The 16,802-nt window shown below is 41.6% G+C and overlaps 1 pseudogene; it reads left to right on the top strand.

Annotated features, from left to right (window-relative positions):
* Positions 1–5,239: 5,239 nt before the first annotated feature.
* On the top strand, positions 5,240–5,358 carry LOC146371173 (5S ribosomal RNA; annotated as a pseudogene).
* Positions 5,359–16,802: the final 11,444 nt, after the last annotated feature.

The raw sequence follows: 16,802 nt of genomic DNA, 5'->3' as shown, positions 1-16,802 counted from the left end.
GCGTGTCTAGAAAATTTTTGTTGGGGGGGCCAGGTAGGGGCACAGATTTGGAGAAGGGTGGCAGATGTAATTGGCAGATAATGTTAAAAAAAAATTCTACCAACCGTTAACCATAATTCAATAACCCTATAAACCTAATAACCGAATGCGCTTTAAACTCTTATTAGAATGAGATTTTAACCACTACGGTGCAAAGTTTTTAGATACTGTGTTGATAAAGTACAAGAGATACAATCAGTGCTTTGTCAGTGTTTATTCAGCATTCAAGGACATCAATATTTGCATAGTATTTTTACTGACATGTAGTGCACATATGTTTTGGGCAAAAACATTTTTGAATATTAAAATAAGAACATTTTTAACATACAATTGGCAAATTAGCCAATGCCAATGCAAAACTTAATCTGCCTATTAAAAAAAGAAGATAATCTTCTTACAAACTGTTGTTTGATTTTGAAACAGGAAAAAAGTGGGGAAACAACTGAAAAGACTAACATTTGAATAAAACCTGAAAGCAAGTAAATACTTTCTCTGCTGCCTTATGGTAAACTTTGGTAATATTAATGTATAAAGAACAACACTGGCTGATGATTAAATACAGTCAGCTGGCATGGTGACACTGCCAGTATTAACCTGCAGGGCTGGACTGGGACATTTTGACTAGAGACCGGCCCACCAGGTATTAAAGCCATAAAGCCTTTGAATGAAAACAAACGCTGTTGTGACAGTGATGTACAGTGTCTTGTTGGTATATGTATGATTTCTATACATTTTACGTCAGATAAAAACTTTGTTCGCAAGATTCAGATAATTATTTAATAAAAGCGAGACATTTTAAATGAGAATAAGAAAGTATTTCTTTGTGCCCCCCTCTCCCTGTTAATGCCCTACCAGCCCCCCTGGCAAAACTTTCCTAGACCCGCCCCTGCACAGTTACCAGCTGTCAGCTACACCAGCGGTCCCCAACCCCCGGGCCTCGGACCGGTACCGGTCCGTGAGTCGTTTGGTACCGGGCCCCGAGAGTAGAGGCTCAGGTGTGAAATGTATGGTTTTCAGGGTTTTTATCGGTTTTCAGCGTTATTTTGTTATCGTTTTGATCGTTAACTCGGTTTTCCTGGGTCTTTTCACGTGTGTTATGAATAAATCTTCTTTTTTTCGGTACCGGTACTAGTTTTATTTTGTTGTATTTATCCGCGACACCTTAAAGGCCGGTCCGTGAAAATATTGTCGGGCATAAACCGGTCCATGGCGCAAAAAAGGTTGGAGACCGCTGAGCTACACAGAAAAGGATCCTGGTGTTATTTGTCTCTCAGAAACAGTTCATAACTTCCCTTCAACTCATTCATGTCACCTAAAAGGTAAACCTATTTCTCCATCACCTGTTCAGCTCTGATGATTCAGTAAGGACATCTCCTGGTTTCATCTGCATGTTTCCCTCTCACCAGATAACCAAACTGATATCATGACCAGCAGGTTTACAGCTGTGGCTCCAGCAAACATCAGCTGATACTAGAAATTAATATTAAATAAATTCTAACAACAGCTGATCAAGCTTAAATGTGCTGCTGTTGTTTAGCACGACATCCGCCGGTTTCCTCTTTCTGGTGCAAAGTGGGCGATAAATAAACAAGAGAGAAAAGCGATCAGCTGATCATTGATCAGTTTCATGATTGAAGTAGGAACAGGAGAGGGAGGGAAGAGAATGAGAGAAGAAGAGGCAGCTGTGCAGCAAAGACACAGAATAACTCCAGCTTTGTGTCTTTTTTTCATTATAGCTAAAGTACGGGACAAACTGCCTCTCTTCTCAGCTCAATACCAAACGCGTAATATTTTCTCTGAATGAGGGACCATTCCATTTTTTCACTGTGAAAACATAATCATACATTTGATATTTCATTGAATTTTATTGTTTTAGCGTCGGGGTGGCACCGGGGTTGGCCTGTGCCCCCCCAGGCCACCCCGCTGGACACACCACTGGATCGTAAAGGTTGGGACAGAGTCTTTCATGTCTAAATTTGCCGTTAATAATTATATAATTCTAGGAATAATCTAGTTTGCTTACACTTTGTTAGCGTTACAACAACGGTCAGACCCCCGAGGTATCTAAACTTTAGTAAGGAATGTGTGCACTTTTGACACCTCTGATTAGCATTTAGCGGTCAGTTTCAAACGTATTTGATTTTTGCTTGTTATGAACAAATTCACTTCACTACTTTTCACAATCTGTAACATCAATGCGCATTGTTCCATTTATTGCATATTGCACTTTGTTCATGTCTCTCCTTCCTCACAGAGTTTTATATATGTATAAATACTAATATTCTCTATTCCATTCTATTCTGCTTTTTTATTGCCCAGATTTTAGTTTGCCTTTGTTAAATTGTCTGTTATATGTCAATCTATACGTATGTCACAAATAAGTGTCTTGTAAATTATGTTTTTAAAACCTGAACTTAAATGTGTATATGATGTTTATCTGTTTTTCTATCTGTTTTAGATGCAAATATCAATTTGGAATTCTGCCTCCAAGCCAGAATTGCAGAAATGCACCACGTGTTGGCTGTTTCACTGCCCTCTGTGCCCCACTTTCAGCCCTACTGTCAGGGCAAAGATTGAGGAGCATATAAATGGACACATTAAAAATGCTTTGCCTTCAAAGGTATGTTGGTATTAAATATACCTCATAGTTAAAGTTATAAATATGCACTTCTTTTCAGCACCTCTGCAGTCTCTTTGTTGACTTAAAAGTTGCTTTTCACATTGTACAGTTCAGTTCATTCGTCAGCAAGAGAAAAAAGTGTTTTCATTAAATATTTTTTTCTTGTTCACCACATTTCCTGACCGCTCTTATGATCCACACCATTTTGCTTTCATTATTGAGGATGGCTTGGATATTTTTGTTAATATGTACAATCTGATTGTTAGATAAACTGATTGCATTCTATATAACTACATTTAAATTACATGTTGTTGTTGTTTTATTTTTATTTTTTCTCTCTTACAGACAAAATGATATGCCGGTGCACTTTCACTGCCCTGTCTGTAACATGACAGTCATACAGCGTGGAGATATGGCAAGTCAATTATTGTCATGTGAGCGTTTAGGACTGCTCCCCACTGAACTCTCCGTGGAGCCTTGTCTCCCTCCCTCTGAACTCTCCGTGGAGCCCCATCTCCCTCTCGATGTCTTGTCTCCAGCATCTAAACCATTTTCAGAATCTTCGGTAGAACATTCATGTGCTCTACCCTCTGTGCCAAATGAAACTGTGGCTTGTGGAAAGTCCATGAAAATGAAATGCCCTCACTGTGGTCTTAGTCTTCTTAAAAAAAACTTCAAGGCTCACATGATGAGGAGGCATTCAAACAGGTCAATAGATGGCCTGTCATCTGCAGTGTTTTTGTGTAGAGGGACTTCTTCCTCTTTGTTTTTCAGTTTGCAGAGGACATGGAGCTCTTTTTAAAAGCATGTGCTGACAAGCAGAGACTATGGGTCAATGCGATGTTTGACATTTAATGGACAGATGAAGGCACTGGCTGTTTGTTTGTGTGTTTTATGTGTTGTTTGTTTTTCAGTGTACAGAATTCCAGTTAAACTTATTATAAAATGTTGTTCACTTGTTTCCAAACTTATAGTAAAGAATTTAAGTGTAAATGTAACAGCATTGTTTATACTTGTAACTTCAGAGTAAAAAGCTTATTGTTGATATTAACATTAATGTATTATCCTGTAATCAATAATATTTTTATACATTTTACGCATTAACCCTCTGATCTCTATCCTGGCCATTTGGGGCCACTTCACTTCTTTTTTTGGGGGGAGGTTTTTTTTTTTTTTTTTTTTTTTTTTTACTATAATAATAATAATAATAATGGATTGGATTTATATAGCGCTTTTCAAGGCACCCAAAGCGCTTTACAATGCCACTATTCATTCACTCACTGGTGGAGGCAAGCTACAGTTGTAGCCACAGCTGCCCTGGGGCAGACTGACAGAAGCAAGGCTGCCATATCACGCCATCGGCCCCTCTGGCCAACACCAGTAGGTGAAGTGTCTTGCCCAAGGACACAACGACCAGGACAGAGAGCCCGGGGATCAAACCGGCGACCTTCCGGTTACAGATGCGCTTCCCAACCCCCTGAGCCATGGTCGCACTACTACACTGCAGTGGACCAAAAGAATGACACAGGTTTGATCTTAAGGATCTAATAGTTGTGTGTGTTTGTGCATGACATTGCAAACATGTATTTGCAAGATAGACTGGAATAAATTATGATGCATCAAATATTACACAGGCTGCAGTGAATTGTTGTTGATACAGGTTATTGAGCTTTGAGTTTCCCAGTCGAACTTAGCTTTGACACACAACATTTCATAACAAGATACCATAGCCAAAATATTAACTCTCAAAAAAAATTCAAAGCTGCAGCTGCAGCACACACAGCAACAAACACTGTTAGTAAATGTGTCCTGGAGTTTATGCAGGTGCAGAAAGTGCTGCTACTGTAAGTAAGCCTAACAGCTTCCAGATCACTGGAAAACATCTGCACATGCGCGGTATGGATCGCGTAGACCCGATTTGTACGTGTCGCTACCAATGACTGTATAAAAGTCTTTTATACAGTCATTGCTGTGTCCCTGAATTGGGACACAGCTATAGTGAGACAGGGCCGAAATTTTTTGGACAGGAAGTGATGTCATCACAGGCTTACCCAGACAAATAAAGTTACTTTTAAGTAAAACTAAGGGAAACGATCCAGTTCTTCTAGACTTTAAAAAACACAATTATCAAGATGTATTAAACACAAAAAACATTCTCAAATAATTGCCTATGGGGCAGCACAGCCTTAGACAACAGTAGGACTGCAGGCAGTTACAGCACACAGTTTTGCCTCGTGCTAGTCTTCAGGCATGCTTGCATGTGATAGGAGAAACAAATATTTACAAAGAGTTCCATTTATTAAACTTAAAACTTATTAAAACTGCACACATTGGATTGGGTGCTTTTGATTGGGGTCCCCTTGGACCCCAAAACATTTGGATTTTTAAAGCACTAATCAAAGTAGAAATGGTAAGCAATAATGTGACATCATTGGGAACAAACTGACTGACAATACTTCAGCGGTCTGTGCTCACCCCAGTTGCCAAGATGAAGGTTAAAATAATAAGTAAAGCAGTTTTTTTTTCTCCAACGCTGGCAGAGTCAGGCAGTGACGGACTGCAGTGGAAAAGTGTTAATTGGCTTACAGCCATACCACCCTGAGCACGCCCGATCTCGTCTGATCTCGCAAGCTAAGCAGGGTTGGGCTTGGTTAGTACTTGAATGAGAGACCGCCTGGGAATACCAGGTGCTGTAAGGTTAGGGGTGGCTGTGGCTCAGGTGGTAGAGCCGATCCCCTACTAATTGGAAGGTTTGTGGTTTGATCCTTGGCTTCCCCAGTCTGCATGCCAAATATTCTTAGGCAAGATAATAACCCCAAGTTGCTCTCCGATGCGTTCATTGGAGTGTGAATGTTTATTAGTTTGCACTTGAGTTTAGAAGTGCTTCTATGAATGGGTGAATGAGGCATGTTGTATACAGTGTAGAAAAGCGCTATATAAGAATCAGTCCATTTACCATGATAATCGTTTGGTTGGAGACTTTGTATTTTTCAGTTTACACTTGAAACTTTCTCTCTGAGCTGCAGTGCAGTTGAGGAAACTTTGCATTGTTAGTTTCAGTCTACTTTTCTTTACAAGACAGTTTCCTTCTTCCAGTATCGCCTAAAATTGCGAAGTTCTGTTTCCACTCAAAGAGCGTTATGTAGCATTTGAGGTTTATATAAACAACTCCTCAAACGCAACAACACAAGTCACTCATGAGGAATGAGGAGGAAGGAAGCTAGATCATGAGAGAAAGAGAAAGGGAGAAGCAAGCAGAGGAAAAATCTGAGGCAGAGTAAAGTTAGGTCGTTCATTTCTGCTGATCATTGATGGGTTTTAAAGGCTCTGGTAAGTTGTTGCTTTCACTGCATAAAATTTCCAGTTGTTGCCTGACTGCTATTTTATGATGTTTATATGCTTTCTAGCATGAATGCTGTGTTGTAAATGTTCAATTCAATTCAATTCAATTTTATTTATATAGCGCCAAATCACAACAAAAGTCGCCTCAAGGCGCTTCATAGATACAGAGAAAAACCCAACAATCATATGACCCCCTATGAGCAAGCACTTTGGCGACAGTGGGAAGGAAAAACTCCCTTTTAACAGGAAGAAACCTCCGGCAGAACCAGGCTCAGGGAGGGGCGGCCATCTGCTGCGACCGGTTGGGGTGAGAGAAGGAAGACAGGATAAAAGACATGCTGTGGAAGAGAGACAGAGGTTAATAACAGATATGATTCAATGCAGAGAGGTCTATTAATACATAGTGAGTGAGAAAGGTGACTGGAAAGGAAAAACTCAATGCATCATGGGAATCCCCCGGCAGCCTACGTCTATTGCAGCATAACTAAGGGAGGATTCAGGGTCACCTGGTCCAGCCCTAACTATATGCTTTAGCAAAAAGGAAAGTTTTAAGCCTAATCTTAAAAGTAGAGATAGTTTCTGTCTCCCGAATCCAAACTGGAAGCTGGTTCCACAGAAGAGGGGCCTGAAAACTGAAGGCTCTGCCTCCCATTCTACTTTTAAATACTCTAGGAACAACAAGTAGGCCTGCAGAGCGAGAGCGAAGTGCTCTAATAGGGTGATATGGTACTACAAGGTCATTAAGATAAGATGGGGCCTGATTATTTAAGACCTTGTATGTGAGGAGCAGGATTTTGAATTCAATTCTGGACTTAACAGGAAGCCAATGAAGGGAAGCCAAAACAGGAGAAATATGCTCTCTCCTTCTAGTCCCTGTCAGTACTCTTGCTGCAGCATTTTGGATTAGCTGAAGGCTTTTCAGTGAGTTTTTTGGACATCCTGATAATAATGAATTACAGTAGTCCAGCCTGGAAGTAATAAATGCATGAACTAGTTTTTCAGCGTCACTCTGAGACAGGATATTTCTAATTTTAGAGATGTTGCACAAATGGAAGAAAGCAGTCTTACATATTTGTTTAATATGTGCGTTGAAGGACATGTCCTGGTCAAAAATGACTCCAAGGTTCCTCACAGCGTTACTGGAGGCCTGTTGTTGATGCTGTTGATGTTTTGTTTATATGTGTGTTTTTCAGTCATGGACTTAAGTCTAGTCCTGGTAAGCTTTGTGTTTTTCTTCGGGCTGTGTGGAATATGTAGAGGATCTGAAGAGGGTGAGTAACACTATTTTACACAATACACACACACACACACACACACACACACACACACACACACACACACACACACACACACACAAACGCTGTAATGTTTGAAACACTTTGAAATAAAACAGACTTGTGTACCTATATATTGTGAATGTGTGTCTTTTGTATGTAGGTTGTAACACAGAGGTTTGGCCTGCCTTGGATCTGAGTAAACAAATGCCAATGTTGCACAAACACACACACACACACACAAAGCATTGTGTGTGTGTGTGTAATTTTTACATGTTTATGCAAGCAGAGCTCCGACCTCAAGGGAAATAGTCCCTTAGCATTATAAAAAAAATATCATATTACATGTGATGGTTCAGTTGTATTACTGGTGATAAATCATTTTGGAAAAATACTAAGAGTCAATCACGAAATCCTAAGAGTATTTATATCTGAGCTACCCTATGGAGCTGCTGGTCAAATGCTGGAAAAGTACGACCACTAAAAGGAAAAGTTAACTGTACACTAAAAATTCAAAGTATTTTGATGAGTGATGTTTTTTCTAATCCATGATTAGAAAAAAGAAAACTGATCCTAGGTGAAGAGCCACAACAAGTGCAATTCAATAGACTTTTGTGGAAAAGTCAATATTGGACCAAATTACTGAGGAGTTAAAGTGGATGACATGGAATGACGTTCCAGCAGCTTCAGTTAAATAATAATTAAATCTGACAGGCAGATTCATGCATATTACTGTGGAGTTAATTTTTTTTGCATCCTGCAGCTTGGCGTTGTTTCTGGTGATAGCACGGACATACTTGCAAAGTTATAAGAAAATAATGACATCCCACGAACCACCCTGTGCAATCATAGTCCACATGTACAGTTGTGGTCATGGTACCTCCTCACACTACACAGGAAGACTGGCCTTAAATGGAGTAACTTTGTGTATTTTCCAGGGAGAGGAAACAACTTTATTACTATGTATATTTAAGGTGATCGTGGTGATTTCACTGAAATCAGGCCACCTTTCCATGCTCCTTGTCCCAGCCTACACCCCCTCAGGCTGAAAACAAGGCCCATATTCAAGAGTAATAAGACATGGCCTGAACTCTTGCCCAACTCCAAGAATGCTTTGCATTCCAACACAGATGCCTCACTGGAGAGAAGGAGTACAATTGACTCTTTGCCCAATTTGACAAGAACACACCTGTCCTGAGCACAGCAACAACACCCACACCTGATGCACACACTACGGCCCTGTCTGTGCAGGGATATAAAGCACTCCAGTTGCTCAGGTCAGTAAACAGTGGACGGCTGCTAGCCCTGATGGAATACCTGGGAAAGTCCTGAAGGTGTGCTCCAATCAACGAACGTCTGTCTTTACATTTATCTTTAATTTAGCAAAAGCCAACATCCTATTCTGTCTTAAGTTGCCCACTATTATCCAAGTTCTTAAAAAGCCTGCTGTGGACAGTCTGAATGATTGAAAAGCTGTTACGCTGACTAATAATGTAGTGTTTTGAAGTGTTTGACAGACTGCCAATGAGGCAAATTAAAATTGACCTTTGTCCCACTTTTGACCCTACCTCAGTTTCCATACATCTTAAACAGCCAAACAGGGGACACTCTTACGATCCCTCACGACGTAGTACTAATTATTTTAAAACAGAATGGGAAATATGTACCAATGCTCTTCATCCATTTATATTTCAACATTCAACATCATCATTCCAGATATTTTCATCTTACTTGATCTTACTTACTCTCACTTGCACCTGGATCAAAGATTTTCTTACAAACTCACAAAGTCAAGCTTGCTCTCCACCTTTCCTCCACCATGTCATGTGTGTGTAATGTGGTTCTGTTGGCTTCATCTCTTGGTGATCTCTAGCTGGGGAAATTTGTGGCCGAGTGTCAAGCATCTACAATGAAAATTAGCACTTCAAACATTGAGGCCATTGTTCTCAGCAAGAAAATGGTGGACTGCTCACTGTGAATCAGGCACAAATTTCAACCCAGCTGGAAGAGTTTAAATATCTCAGGATCTTGTTCATGAGGAGACAGTGGAACGGGAGATCAGCTGAAGGATTGATGCAGTGTCAGCAATGATGTGGACACTGTTGGAGATAGTGGTTTGTTAAGACTGCTGCCCCCGTGAACCAGACCCACATTAGTGGTAGAAAATAGACATACGAACAGAGAAATGGATGGATGAACATTATCTTTGCCTTTGAAATGTTTGATTTATCAGCATTAAAAGGTTAAATAACTTTTTTTCTCTATTCCACACTCACATGTATGTTGCAGAGAACTGTACTGACTACAAACTCCAGTTTGAGGTTTTCTCTGTTCCTGGAGATGTGGCTATGCTGAGAAGCACACTGATCTCCTCAGACATCATTGACTACAACATCACGTGGTACAACTCAGTGTCAAGCTAAGAAATCAACAGTCAGACTGGTCACATCCTGGTGCACGAGGAGACTCTGTGGATTCTAAATGTAACCATGAATGACAGTGGGGATTATGTGACCATACTGAGGTACGAAGCACTAGCGTCATGGTTCTGGGCCTTGGACCTAGTATTTTGAGTTTCCTGTGTTTTCGTGATTGTTTTGTAATGTAATGATGATATTTAGGTTCCGCTAGTTAGTCTTGAGTCTGTTCTTTTCATGTTCCTGAGTTCCCTGGTATTCCCACTTTAGTTTCTTGTCTGTTAGGTTCCTCTTGTATCTTGGTCTCTTGCCCTTTGTTGCCTGTAAGTGTCTGTCGTGTTATGTGTGTTTATGTCTCTTTCCTTCCTCCCTCTCACTCAACACCTTTGCCATGTCTGTGTTCACCTTACCCGTTCTCCTCCTTGTGGTTGTCTCACCAGTCTGTGTTCTTGTGTGGGTCTCAGTCTGCAGGCCACATCCTGTTTTATTTTGATGGTCCCTTATCTCATTGAGTTCAGTTTTGCTTCCCCTATCTCATTGTGTTTAATTTGTTCCTGCTGTGCTCCCATGTGTTTCCACTTTCCTTATCACCCTTTTGTGTATGTATTGTTTCAGTCTTCTCTTGTCCCTCTTCTGAGTCTCTGCTCATTTGTCTCATTGTGTTTCATGGTTTCAAGGTTTCCTAGTAGTTTTACCAGTTTAGGTTATTTTTGCATTCTGGTTTTTCTTTATATTGTATCGTAATGTTCAGCCCAAAAATAAACAGCTTGCTTTTTGTTCCCAAGTTCACGGTTTCCTGTGTTGTCTGCACATGGGTCTGCACCTCACCTCACATGATCTGCACCTGCAGATCTTGAAATATTAGAAAATAATAGAAAACAGTAAATTACACAACCTATGTGACTGCTTATTTTTGATTATGAGAACTCGTGCAAGAATTTTGTAAACAAAAAATAAATACTGTTAAAAAAAGCAAGAGCTACATGCAAAAATATGTGACTCAATTTCAATATAACCTGAAAGATTCTATTATACTATACAGTGGTCCCTCGCTGTAACGCAGTTCAGCTTTCGCGGCCTCGCTGTGTCGCGGATTTTTTGTGTGCAATTTTGCATGCTTTTTTTTTGTACAGCGCATTGTGTTCTGCATCCTGATTGGCTGTAGACCAGGGGTACGGGCGACTCGGGCCCTCCAACATATGACACTTGAGGCTGGACAGGCGACTCGGGCCCTCCAACTGACGACACTTGAGGCTGGACGGGCGACTCGGGCCCTCCAGCTGACGACACTTGAGGCTGGACGGGCTCCTCAGGCCCTCCAGCCGACGAGGCAGGACGCTGGCTGGGTTCACCTGAACCCCCAGCTAACGTGGCTTGAGACTGGACGGGCTCCTCGGGCCCTCCAGTGGAAACAGACACTGAAGCAGCCGGTACGCAGACCTCTGCCAGTGTGGACACTGGCTGGGACTGAGCAGCACAGTGGCTAGACTCAGGCAGCAACAGTGGGATGCAGTCCTCAAAGGGCTGAAAGTGTTCCCCAAGACACTCAGCAGAGGACGGAGGCGGACGGGTGAACTCACTTGAACTCTCAGGAACTGAGGGCAGCGTGGCTGCTGACTGAACTGAGGGCAGCGGGCCTGCTGACTGAACTGAGGGCAGCGTGGCTGCTGACTGAACTGAGGGCAGCTGGCCTGCTGACTGAACTGAGGGCAGCTGGCCTGCTGACTGAACTGAGGGCAGCTGGCCTGCTGACTGAACTGAGGGCAGCTGGCCTGCTGACTGAACTGAGGGCAGCTGGCCTGCTGACTGAACTGAGGGCAGCTGGCCTGCTGACTGAACTGCTATCTGAATTGCAGACCCAACGTTAAACTGTGGTGAAAGTGTGGATGGGAGAACATGATCAGGAAAAACTGTTTCGGTGAGGTTTACAACTTCCCCTGAATGAATCAGTGCAGGTGAAAAAGGGTCCCAAACATTTCCATTCTCTAAATTCATAATTCCAGGCTTGGAAACAGAATGGAAACAGTCATTAACACAGAGCGTGGGCTCAGGAGAAACAGTCTTTGAAGCAGCGGCCATAGAAAAACCACTATCATCTTCAGTGGAAACACAGAAAATGGCCCCAGAATAAATCGTCCTTGTTTCTGGCAACGCAGAAACAGCGTCCCTCTCACTCACCACTGCCGGTGGCTTACATGTCCCGACATCCGGCTGTGGGCTGCTACGCCGACGGTGCGAACGTCGCTTTCTTTTCAGAGACGGCTCCGACGGGCCGGGTAATCCCTCGTCCGGCGGTTCGGACGGCACGTCCTCCGTGGAAGCGAGCGGTAGCGGCAGGGGGGTGAAGGTGGAGTTCGTGGAGGATGAAGTTTTGTACCAGCGGGTGCAGTGAGTCCAATAGCCAGGGATAATCGGAAATAAGCTGTTGTAGCCTGGCATCCAGAATGTAGAGAAACGTTTCTCCCTCATGCTCTAACCACAGGTTGATTATTTTTGAAGCTGAGTCCGTTATTAAATTCCGAAGCTCCGTGGGTGGGGTGACTGCCGCTGGATCCATATCTGGCTGGTCTGTACTGTCACGGCGAGTGAGAAGAGCCGTGTGGAAGAAATGAAGGAGGATCCAAACGCTGGCAGTCGTGAAGGTGTGAAGGTGGTTTATTGCATAAACGGCAAAGGGAAAATGGCAAACGAAGACAAACTAAACTATACTGGAAAACAACTGAACTACAGTGCAGAAACCAGAACACGAATATGAAGGAGGGCGAGCAGAGGCAGACGATGGTAGACAGCAGGGAACACACGGATGAAACATGGTGAATACACAGACGGACCAGCAACTACAAAGACAGAAGACGCGACTTAAATGCACACAGAGAAACACAGGGAGATTACACACAGGTGGGGGACACAGCTGGGAGTAATCAACGAGACGAGACAAGAGGTAAAACTGAACACACTCACATGAGACGCAGACCTTCACAATAAAACAGGAACAAGAAACCATCACACAAAGACGCAGACTCGACACTGAGAGACAGACAGAAAATGACACATGGAACTTGAACTAAACCTGCAAAAACATGAGAACACAAAACCTACGAACAACTCCCTAAACTGAAACATAGATTCATAATCATCATAAGAAAAGAATCCAAAATGCAAAACACACCAAAACATGACAACTCAAAATTACTGGGTCAAACTGACCCAGAACCGTGACAAAGCAAGAACCATTCCAGGCATAGCTGACAGCCCAGGCAGTGGTTGAGGTCAAAGGTCGAGCTGGTTGGGGCCCATTATGAGATCAGACTTTGGAGCCACAGCAAGGACCACGAAGCTGCGTTGGAATGAGAGCTGTGCCAAGGGGGATTTCCAGAGGCCAACAGAGGAGATTGTGGACGACAGATGGGCACCTGAGGGATGAGGGAAGCATGCCAAGCTTCATCGACAGCGCAGGGGGAGTTCGAGGATGACATCATGATTCTGTGAAAAGCACAGGAACCAGAAGCTATGGTGGTGATGACAGCAGTTTCCTATGAACATCACCTAATGCTGTGTCACTATACTGTGCATACGATGGCACACTGAAGACTGCTGGGATCATAACAGCAGTAAGATAACTGGATCCAGCACCCTTTCCACAGAGGGTTTTCCTGCAGAGGATGGACAATGGAGGAGTCAAATGTCCCCCACAGGACAGAGGCCATAAAACTCGAGTGCTGACGAGGCCTGCAGCTTTCAAAATAACTGAGACCCATGTTGACAAACAACAAACTCAACTGGTATGTTTGAATTTCTATTCTACATACATTTGGACTCTGGTCCTATGGACAGCGATGGAAACAACTGGAAGAGACATTTATGACGCCCTGCAGAACTTAAACCACTCTGCAGAGAGACATGCGATTTACATGTCTTGCGGAGGAGCACCACCAAGCTGGAGTGATCTTCAAAATGTTAATTTTTTACTTTGATCATTGACATTTGTTCACCTGTAGGATGCAGTTTACCATTGAATGTGATTAATGAGAAATTGGATAACCGCATAATATTTTCCACTGTTGCTGCATACATAGCCGTGACAAGTGATGATAATGACTCCGACCTGTTGGAACATGAAGACTTTGTGTGATTAATGACGATGTGACAGAAAATGTACAACAAGATGTTACATACTGATATCTCACTAAAAGTTATACGTGACAACAGGAGGGAATGTCAATAGAAAATTGTACTTAGTAGTCAGTATAATCTTTTAATGATATAAGTTTGCATATGGTAGAATACTGCAATGTAATCATTTGTGTTTAGAAGTATATAGTTGGTGGCATATTGAAAGAATGTCTCATGCTAGGAGGTCTGTAACAACTTTGTGTACATTCCAGGGTGTTCTGGCATTCACCCCCACATCCTAGGAGCATGAGAAAGGTCGTACCTTGTTTTATTGTTTTACGGTAGGATTAACGTAGCTATGTCAGTTTTAGTCTAAGTGCCTTTTTTACATATAGATGAACTGTTGGATTTTCCAGACCAGCAGGTTAAGGGAAGTCGTTTATGGGGTCACACACACACACACACACACACACACACACACACACACACACACACACATACACATCCACATTCCAATTTAAGGAACAAGCACCCACTGAAGTATAAATAAAGACCGGGGCAGTCTCTCAGTGCGAGTCTCTGAGCCTCACTCTTGTGCGTGCGCTCTGGTGACTGCCCTTGCTAGCAAGAAAACTGTGTGTTTCTCCTCTCTGATTCTCAGCTGAAGAAGTGTTTTAGAATATATCTCTTAACAGTCTCAGTTTGGAAACTGAAAAACTGAGAAGACAGCAGTACCTGCACAGAGATACAGAGTAGAAAAATCATAGATTTGTAATCCATAATGTGAATTAAAACTTGAAAAGTGCCTACATGTTAATTCATTTGAGTGTGGAATTATTTATGAAATAAACAGGATTTAAGTTAATTAATTGAATGTCAGGAGAAAATTGTATATAGTGTGATCAGCTTCATGAAATGTGTTCTTTTATTGATCACTAAGCAAATGTCTACGTGACTTTTGACATGAACTCTTGTGTGATAAACAACTAACAGCTTCCTCTTTTATAAGAACATACAGATTTAGAAAAGGGGAACCTCAGCTCTGAGTTCTTAGAATAACTCTGTTATCTTTGTACACACACACACAAGCTTGTATAAATAAAGAACGCAGACGGTGATACAGCGCGAGTCCGTGAGTGTCTCCTGTACGAGCGCTCTGTGACCGTCCTCGCGAGTAAAGAAAACTGCAGTGTTTGTGTTTTCTAACTCAGGTGTCTCAGCTGAAGAACTGCGGGGTGATTTTTAGAAATCCCCTGTCATTTAAATTGGTCCTTCGAGCTTAGCGATGGAAACAACAGACAGGTTTCTGTGACTCCAAATCCAAGGTCTGACTGCTGTATCCTGACGTTGTGGGAAGCCAGCACTGAAGTCTGTCGACAGCCCTCTCCAGGTAGAGGTGAAAGACCTGGGACGTTAATTCGGGTCCAGGCCGGTGAACTATTCTGGTCCACGACGCTGGGATCCAGCCAGACGACCTGAACAACCAGCAAAAGGCGACTGAGGGTGAGAAAACACTGTTTAGGTCTAACCCGCCGCAAGGGTCTAAGTTTTGCGCAGTAGGTCTAACCAGCCGAAAGGCTAACCGAAAGGAAAACGCACGCAAGAATCACAATACTTCCAGGCCTGGAAAGAAGAAGCAGTTAGGCGAGACGAAAAAAAACAACAAAAAAACAAGAGAAAAAAAAGATATACAGTCAGAAAAACAGAACTTAACTGCCAGTTTAGTAAAACCAGAAGACGAGACACTGTGCAGTCCTCACACTCCTTTTATTAATCCACCACCCGTTCCTGCAGCCGCAGCTGCAGCACCACCTATTATACACTCACCCATATCAGGAAGAACATAATAATAGATAGAGAGATAGAGATAGCCTTTATTTGTCAGTTGCAGGTCTTTTGCCCACAACCGATCAAGTGAAAATTAGAGATCAAAGTAGTTTAAAGTAGTTTAAAAAGGGTTGGAAACAGACCCGACTGAATAGATATAAATGCAAGAAGAATAAAATAAAATAAACAAAAGGCTAAATTAAATTAGAGCTTATCTTTAATGTATTGAAACTAATAATAGCAAGGATAACAACCTATAAACTGGTATTAACAATGAAACATAGTTGAGATGACGACTATGTCTAAAATGAATAGAATGAATGAAAGCAAATAATTCACACAAATACATATTAAATGAATAAGAGAGATGCATAAGGTACATTAAGGTTGTGTCATTGTTCAGCCAAGGAAAGTGTGTGAAAAGGTAAATGTCTCCAGCTTGGGAAAGGGTGAAACTGCAGATCACCCGCAGCCCTTGATGGACACAAAATAAAATATAAATAAAATATTGTAATATACCATTGCTGTTATATTAAAAAAAAAGATAATAACATTAATAATGACATAATATTAATATGAAGAGGCACCTTAGTCAGTTATGATGTGAGGTGGATAATTGTTAGAAGTAGTCTGCATCAAGCTTAAGGTTTGCTCAAGTTCAGTATAATGACATATGAGATGAAGAAAATAAAGAAAATATCTAAACTAATAGAAGCACTTGACCTGCTTGAAAACCTGTCATCCTAGATGAGACATTATTGAGATATAGAGCACACCTATACTAACAACTAACTAGAAAGTGCATTTTCTGAAGAAACTGCAGTGTGAATGCTTGAATCTGAATGTATGCACTGAAATGAATTAATTGCTGAATTTAAGTTAAAATTTTTGAATTAGATAAAAAGAAAACAAAATTTAATCTGAAAACAAAAGTGCTGAACTGCTAAAAGCTGATGTTCACACAGAAGAAGTTGGAAAATAGCTGAAAATGTTTAAAATGTAAATTAGAAAAAGATGAGTAATGAGAAAAGAAAATTTAGAGCCAGAAAACATCTGAATGAATATTAAAAGGTCATATTCTTTGAATCACTGAATGACTAAAATGTGATCCCTCCACTTGAATCCACACCGTTTAAAATTTTTAAATGTCTGAGCTTTTAAAGACACTGT

This window comes from Perissodus microlepis, chromosome 16 (assembly GCF_051167445.1).
Source record: "Perissodus microlepis isolate ML-2025 ecotype Zambia chromosome 16, ASM5116744v1, whole genome shotgun sequence".
In the NCBI taxonomy this organism is placed as follows: domain Eukaryota; kingdom Metazoa; phylum Chordata; class Actinopteri; order Cichliformes; family Cichlidae; genus Perissodus; species Perissodus microlepis.
Note: the sequence above shows the minus strand (reverse complement) of the source record. Positions and strands in the feature narration are given on the sequence as shown.